The sequence below is a fragment of the Balaenoptera musculus genome, chromosome 18, assembly GCF_009873245.2.
Source record: "Balaenoptera musculus isolate JJ_BM4_2016_0621 chromosome 18, mBalMus1.pri.v3, whole genome shotgun sequence".
NCBI lineage: Eukaryota > Metazoa > Chordata > Mammalia > Artiodactyla > Balaenopteridae > Balaenoptera > Balaenoptera musculus.
Genome location: NC_045802.1, coordinates 1602156 through 1610409, shown reverse-complemented (window position 1 = coordinate 1610409; position 8254 = coordinate 1602156). Strand labels below are relative to the sequence as shown.

Sequence of the window (8254 nt, the reverse complement as noted above, 5' to 3'; positions counted from 1 at the left end):
GCCCGCCACGCCCGCCGCGCTGCGGCAGGCCCCGCGCCGCGTGCCCGAGCGCGGGACCGGGGGCGCCCCGAGCCCGGGCCTCACAAAGGGAGCGGAAGGCCGGAGCCCCGGGCCTTCAGGGCGGCCGCTCTCCTGCGGAGTCGAAGCCGGGAACCGAACCCTCGCTCGCTGCGGTGGCGGAGGTGCAGACTGAAATCGGGAGACTAGTTTTCACTTGGGCTCAGATGCTGCTTTGCGTTATGAAATAAAACTTAGCTGAGAGTTGGAGGGAAGGGGGTTGGTCTAATGAGCTTGAACGGACACCGCAGTTCCTCTCTCCTTCCTCCTGCAGACACACAGGCGCAAGCTGTGCGGCAGGTGAGACGGGGGTGTGCGCCCAGCCCCCTCCCACGCGCACACACAGGCCGCTGTGGCCGCGCTCCCGGTCTGGTTCGGGGCTTCCTGGGCATCTCGGGCCGGCGCTGCGTTTAGGTCCCGCCCCGCGGTGCGGCCGGCTGGGGGGCGCCAGAGCACCGCCTCTGTCCCCGAGCTCGCCTGGCGCGCGTCTGCGGAGAGTCCGGGTGCAGGAGCGCGCGCCGGGGGCTCCCTACCCCGAACCGCGCTCCGAGGGCCAGCAGGGCCCGCCCTCGGGGACGCGAGAGGCGAGGACCCGAGTCGCCCACGGCCCGAAGCCGCCGCCGAACCGGGGGAGCCCGGCGCGGGGGGCGCCCGGGGTCGCGGCCGCTGCTTCCTGCTCTGCCCCCGCGGGGCGCATGTGGAAGCCTGAGCCCCGAGCCCGGGTCGCGGTTCTGCTCGCGGCCGGCGGCCTTCGCGCCCAGCCCGCGGCCGGGACAAAGAAACCCGCCGCCCGAGCCGCCCGGGAGCCGCCCGGCGCTCTCTGCGCCCGATCCCCGCGGGGCCGGCTGGAGCGCGGCGCCCCGACGCTCGCCCCCAGCCTGCCCGCGCGCCCCGCTCGCCCCTGCTCCTCTTTGTTCACATTGTCTTAGAAAGGGCCCGACTCTCGGGGCGAGCTGGTGAAAGTTGCCGAGACTGAGCACCGCTCCAGACCGCGGGACGTGCGAGTGAGAAGCAAGTCGAAAGCAGCCTAGGACCCCTGCGCGGGGAAAGGGAACCGGAGCCTTTTTATGGGGAGAAGTCGGATCCGCCTCGGCGGTCAGCTCGAGGCTGGCGGCGAAGGACGGGGCTGGCCCTACTCGGGACGGAAGGCTTTCGCCGGAAGATGAAAGGGAGCAATGAATTTGCAGATTTCTCGGGCGCCGGAGGTGCCGGCGACCTGGAGCGACCTGCCCCTGCCCCCCGGGCGGGAAGGTGTGCTTGGCCCGCCGGGAGGAAGGAGGGGGCGCAGTGCCCTCCCTCTCCGTTCCCACACCCTTTGCCGCAGTCCCGGGTCATGGGGCGTCCGGGGCTGCCTCGTGCGTCTCGCTTACGCGTTTAGTGAGCTCCAGAGCCCTGCCCCGTGGTATTTACAGCAGTCACGTCGGCGGTGGGCTTTAACCTTAACTGCTCAGTGGCAGATACAAGAAGCTGGGGAGGAAGTGTCACTTCTCATAAAGCACCCGAGTAGCTCGCATTCATCACGCAGGCGTTACTGGACCGCTTGGGTACAAGGCGCGGGGTTGGCTACTTTTTTGTAAAGCCTAATGAAGAAAGACAGGCAGGAGGACAGAGGGAACGATGGAGAGAGGGAGACGCTTGACAGGGCAAGACGAGCAGCACGTGGACATGTCCACTGAAGACAGGCCTGGGACAGTTTCCACCAGCTGTCTCCAAGCACATTCTTTCGGTCTGAATTTAGACCGTCAGCCAGTGAGCAGAGACCATTTCCGCTTCCGAAGCCTCGGCAGCCCGGTGACTGTCCCTTTAAAAGCGATGCAGCAGTGGGCGAGCGGGCTGGGAGCTGATGGAGCACTTTCCCGGCTGGAAGCCGCCTCCTCGGGCGCCTCTTGCCCACTGCAGTTGCCTAGCCCGCGTTTCCTCGCGGCTCCAACTCCAGCTGCAGGAAGCCGGTGCTGCTCCCTCGCCCCTTGAACTTGCCCATCAGGCTTCTCCCCCTGCTTCTCTTGGGTCGAGCTTTCCTCTTCCAGTAATAGGCACGGTATCCGTCCTTTCACCGATCACATCCCGTTTCTCTGGACCTCACCCACTGCCCAGGGCTGACTCCCTCAAGATCTCGCCCAGCCCCGCCGTGGTCGAGAGCTCTGCTCACAAATACTCTTCAGTTAGTACACAGACGCTAAGCTCCAAGAGGACTGAGGCCTTGCTTCCTAGAGACAGGTGGTGTAATTGGCTTAATAACACCGCCTTGGAAGACTGTTGTTAGGAATAAAAGAAAAAATGCCCATGAAACAGGCAGCACACAATAGACACTTAAGACACGGTAGCTATTAGTACAATACTCCTAATATAGCTCCGTGGATTTCTGCTGCCCATGGGGTATTTAGCAAATGGTATTATTGATTTGAACCCCAATGGTCCCTTAGGCTACCTCTTCCCAGCATATTAATCCCTCTTGTTTCTTCTTTTTCCAGTTTGTCACCTGTCTTTCCTGCTGATAATTTGAGACTGAGACCCAAATAGGAGAAGTAACAAGGGAAGTGAAGAGAGATCTGGAGGGGAATGCGCACTTGGATTAGGGGTCTGCACGTCTGGACCCGGCTTCCCCCATCCCACCCACTCCCTGTGATTTCCCGTTCGCCCCTCACGGAACTGCTGAGCGGACGCAAAGACGGGTCTAGGATGCATGTGTGTAAATACGGCCTGGAAGCTATCGAGTCTCTACAGATCCAAGGTGACCATTTGGGAAAAGTGTCCTGTCCGCCTCCACTACGTCATTAGCATGTGTCTCCTCCTTTGACTTCCCTGGACCCCCCAAATGCAGACCACCACAGAATGCTTTCCTTCCTCTCCTGCAACAACCAGGTGAGGGTCCTTCTGTGTCCACTCCCCCCATCCTCCCACCCCACAGCCTTTCGTCTACTGGCAGGCTTTGGTGTGGGAACTCTGAGAAGTGGTGGGTGGGAACACTGGTTGGGAGGTTCAAGTCTGTTCCCAGTCTGACCCCCATGTCTGACCCCCATGTCTGACTGGGTTTGAGCTTCAGTGGTTAAGAGGACAGAACCACTGTAGCCAACATTAATCTATGGCTTACTGTGCTCCAGAGGTTCAACTAAGTGCTTTCGTGCTTCATCTTTTTAATCCTCAAAACTACCTTACAAAGTAGGTACTGCTATTGTCCCATTTTACACATGAGGAAACTGGCTTATAAAGGTTAAGTAGGAGGCACAGTGCCCGGGGGCCAAGTCCATAGACCTCAGAGCCCCACGGTGCAGACCCCCAGCTGCCCTCTGTTATACTGCACGTATGCTTCTAAACATTTAGAAACAGCATGTTTCCATAAAATAAACATATAGGAATAAACAGCTTATATACATGTATAAACAACCAGTTAAAATGCATAATTAAGAAATAAAGACCACACAGTAGGAGAAGAAAGATAAGATTTCTAGGGAAAAAATTAACAAAAATGTGCAAGATTTATATGAATAAATGTGTTTAAAGCTCTCTAGGGACACAAAAGAAAACATGAACAAATGGAAAGCCACACAATGTTCTTGGATAGAAAAACTCAATTTCATAAATATGCAACCATTCCTAAATTAATCTAAAAAACACTTAACATCATCATAATAAAAACACCAATAAGTGTTTTTTTATTAGAAGAACCGATTGCTAAAGTTAATATTAGAACAGAGTAGTATCATCCTATGACTTATTCATATTAGCATATGCATAAAGAGATAAAGCAATAACACAGAATAGGAATTTTAGAAATAGACTCAAACACATATTGGAATTTAATACATGATAATCAATGGGGGGGAAAATGAACTATTGAGTAAATGGTTTTGAAACAACTGAATAGACAACTAGAAAAAAAGCAGCGGTACCTATTCTTCACACTCTGCATGAGGGTAAAACCTAAATGGAACAAATATTTAAATATAAAAAATAAAGCCATAACAAGTACTAAAAGAAATAATGGAAGAATTCCTTTATAATCTGAGTTGTGAAGGCCTTAGGAATTGTATCACATAATCAAAACATCTAAAAGAGAGTAATGATAAATTCAACCACCCACAAAACATTTGTTTAACTGTGTGGGGGAAAACACAAATCTAAGAGATAAATGACAAAATAGAAAAAAATGGGCATCTCGTATCAAGATAAAGGACTAATTTCCCTAATATATTAAGAGCTCCTACAAATCAGTAAGAAAAATATGACTTCTGGTTTCCAGTCTGACATGCAGAACTTGGAGGTCCCCTCTCCTCACAAAAAGAAAAAAGTTGAACAGACTGAAAGTCAACAACACTTCTTAGATCCATCAAAGAATTGAGGTCACAGGATAAACTGCTGGTCTGGAAACTGGAGAGATAAGACAGACAGACACAGAGAATTCTTACCGGAGCAGAAGCCCACAGCTGGAACCAGTATCAGTAGGAACACTTTAAAGTGTAACTGATGAATTGCTGGGAGCTCAGTGTGGACAAGCTGAAAAGCCCAGAAGAGGCCCAGTCTTAGACCGGTCCTCACACTCTCCTGAGATTTACCTCCAGAAGCCCCATCAGGTTCTCACTGAGGATTTCTGAGAAAAATCCCCTCCTGCTTCCTTCAGGAAGAGGGAGGAAGTAATCATTTTGAAACATGCCCAGAGTTCTCTGTTCTCTTTAACAAAGCCTGCCTTCAAGGGGAGCTATTTTACCAGGACCCAACCCACCGGGGGAGGGGAATATCCAACTCCAGCCCACTCCAGCCTTCAATGTGGGGAAGGGAAACACCGGACCCAGGCTCACTGAAAGACGGAGACCTAGTCATAGGACCACAGAACATTTCCGTGTCCCCACCTCACCACCACATCCACAGGGCTTCTGTGTAATAACAGGGATTAGAGCTAAAAGAACTGCAAGACGCAGACCCTATTTAAGGAGTCTCCAGGGAAACCCAAAGACAACAAGGGAGACAGAAACAAGGACACCAGAAGAAATTTTAGCCCTTGACACCATAGCTACTGCAAACAGTAAAAACAGACTAGCTCCTAGCCAGGTAAACATAAAACCTCACACTAAAGGACTATCTACCTCAGTAATTTTTACCCAATACATCAAACTAGCTTTCAACAAAAAATTACAAGGCATGCTAAAAGCTTAAAAAAACAAATAAACCAGAGTATGAAGAGACAAGCAAGCATCAGAACCAGACTTAGACAGACTCATATATGACGGAGATTTTGGAATTATCACACCAGGAATTTGAAATAACCATGATCCATATGCTAAGGGCTCTACTGGAAAAACTGGACAGCATGCAAGAATAGATGGGTAATGTAAGCAGAGAGATCAAGACTAAAGGAAAGACTCTAAAGGAAATACTAGACGTCAAAAACACTCTAACAGAATGAAGAATGCCTTTGATGGACTCATCCGTAGACTGGACACAGCCAAGTAAGGAACCAGTGAGTGTGAACATATGTTAATAGAAATTTCTCAAACTGAAATGCAAAGATTAAAAGAAAGAAAGGAACAGTGGAACAGAATAGCCAATAACTGGGGGACAATTACAAAAGGTGTAACATACACATAATGGGAAGATCGGAAGGAGAAGAAAGAAGAAAAAAAAATAAAAACAGAAGAAATATTTGAATTGATAACAGTTAAGACATCTCCAAAATTGATGACAGACTCTAAGCCACAGATCTAGGAAGCTCAGGGATACTAAGTAAGAAAAATACCAAAAAATCTATGCTGTATATCATATTCAACATATCATATTCCATGTCTACAATGTAGACAACCAAAGACAAAGAGAAAATCTTGAAAAGGGCCAGAGAGGGGAAAAAAACCCTATCTATAGAGGAACAAGGGTAAGAATTACATCGGACTTGTCTTCAGAAACCATGCAAGCAAGGAAAGAGTGGAATGAAATATTTAAAGTGTTGAAAGAAAAAAAAATACTAACAACAGGATAAAATAGTCAGTTTACAGAAAAAGAAATGCAAATGGTTCTTAAACATTAGTAAATATGCTCAACTCCATTCATAACAAAAAAGGAACAAAAAATAAAACTGTGCTGATATACCATTTCTTACCTATAAATTTGACAAATATTAAAAATAATATGAACTGGTGTTAGAGTTTGGGGGATTCAGGCACTTTCATACATTACTGTGGAGATGAAATTGAGACAGCGTTTATGAAGGGCACTTCAGTAATATTTACTAAAATTACAAATACCCAGGTCCTTTGACTCAACAATCTCTCTTCTGGAAATTTATCTTAGCTATCTATGGGCACATGCGCAGAATCGTGTGTCTAGAAGATTCCTCACTGAAGCACTATTCGTGGTAGCAAAAGATTGGAAACAGCCCATCAAGAATGTCCATCATGAATGACTGGTCACATGAATTATAATAAATCCATAAAGTAAAATCTTGAGCAGTTTGTTAAAGGAAAAAAAAAAAAAAGGGAAGCTTTTTGTATACTGATATGAACTAATCTCCAAAGAATATTGTTAAGGAAAAAACTACAGTGCAGAACAGTATATATGTTATGCCATCATTTGTGTCCTAAAAAGAAAGCTTTTCTATTTATACATGTAATTAATATCTCTATAAATACATGCAATCTCTTTGGTTGCCTCCAGGAAAAGAAATTGTATAGCTGAGGGATAAAGGGTAGGAGGGAGAATTCTCACTATATACACTTCTTACCTTTTTGAACCACAAGAATGTAGTATCTATTTACAAAGGCATAAGCCTGGTTTAATTTTTTTAATAATTACATTCCCCTCCTTCAAAGGAGTGGAAGCACAGTGCCTGATGCAGAGATCTTGGGAGAAACCGTAGAAGATGCTGTGATTAGGGACCACGTTCCCACACACGACCCCAGGAGCATGAACTGACACATCTCTGAAAACGTGACAACGTCTAACTCCTCCGGCTCCAGGGCAGCTCTGTGGGTTGCTTCTCTTCGCTGTCTCTCCACTGCAGTGCCTGTCTTTCCTTAGCCATGCTCAGCTCTCTTCCTGCCCATCTTGCCTTCCTGCCTGTCCCTATGTCTCCTGTCACAAAACGTGGCTGACAAAGCCCGGGACTTTCTTCACTTACAGTTGTCCCAACATGACATCACTTTGCTGCCCACCTCCCACTCCGAGTGCATCCTTGTGGCCAGCAAGCTGCCAGCTTCCTCATGTGGTCTCCCCTTCTTGTTTGCCTCTTTAACTCCATTTTTCTTCACTTTCATTTTGGTCACTCCAGTGTAGCCCATTTTAACTTTTCTTGCCTATTTCCCTAACTTTTAGAATACAGATGGAGGTCAAACAGTAACAACAACAACAAAACAATAATATGTATCAAATATATTTATAGAAAGTTAATATTTATAGAGATATATATTTACAGAAAGAACTTCACATACATTATTTCATTTAAACTTCATTACAGTGTGACTCAGACATTATTATCTGTCTGTTAAGGTGGAGGAAACTGAGGCTCAGAGAGGTTAAGACACCTGACTGAAGTCACACAGCTAAGTGAGGGAGCAGGATTCTAACATAGACCTTACAACACCAAATTTTGAGTTTTCTTCTCCTTTAATATCTCGTGAAATTTAATAATAACCTAAAACTGGGGCGGGGGGGTTCTTTTAAATAGCTAACTTGGGGATTCTTCCATTCGACCAATTAGGTGAAAAAAAGCTTCCCTTTTTCTCTAAAGGCCTCTTCAATATTTGCTTCTTCCTTTATAGTTGATGGAACGTTCCTAGTATCTCTAAGGATGGTTAGAAACAAGTAGCCAATCACTACTCATTGGTCTCATTGGTGCCACCCAAATTCTCCTGAAATGAACGAGGCTCTCGGCCTTCGGCACTGACCCTGCGGGACCTGACAGAGCTAATCGCGCTCGGCTTGCATACACTTGGATCATCCAGAGGCTCAGTCCCCGAGCCGTTCTCTATACTCCCTTCTTAGACGATTTCATCTCCTCCCAAATCTCTAAATACAGTCCAGTAACTGAGACGTCCCGAATTACCTCTCTGGACCCCCCTCTCCCCTAAACAATAATGTGTAACCAGCCCCCTCCCTGCCACCTCCGCCTGACTGTCCAGGGGGCCTCCAACACCCAACACTACCACTCCCCCCGGAAATCTGGGCGCCCGGGTCTCTCCTGTCTCAGTCCGAGGCACCGGCATTCACTCAG

At 48.0% G+C, this 8254-nt stretch overlaps 1 long non-coding RNA gene across 1 annotated transcript; it reads left to right on the top strand.

The window, feature by feature from the left end:
- The first annotated feature begins 44 nt into the window (after positions 1-44).
- Positions 45-6437, top strand: LOC118884318. Its single transcript, XR_005017263.1, has 3 exons — positions 45-357; positions 2529-2919; positions 6337-6437. It is a non-coding gene; the product is annotated as an uncharacterized LOC118884318 (long non-coding RNA).
- Positions 6438-8254: the final 1817 nt, after the last annotated feature.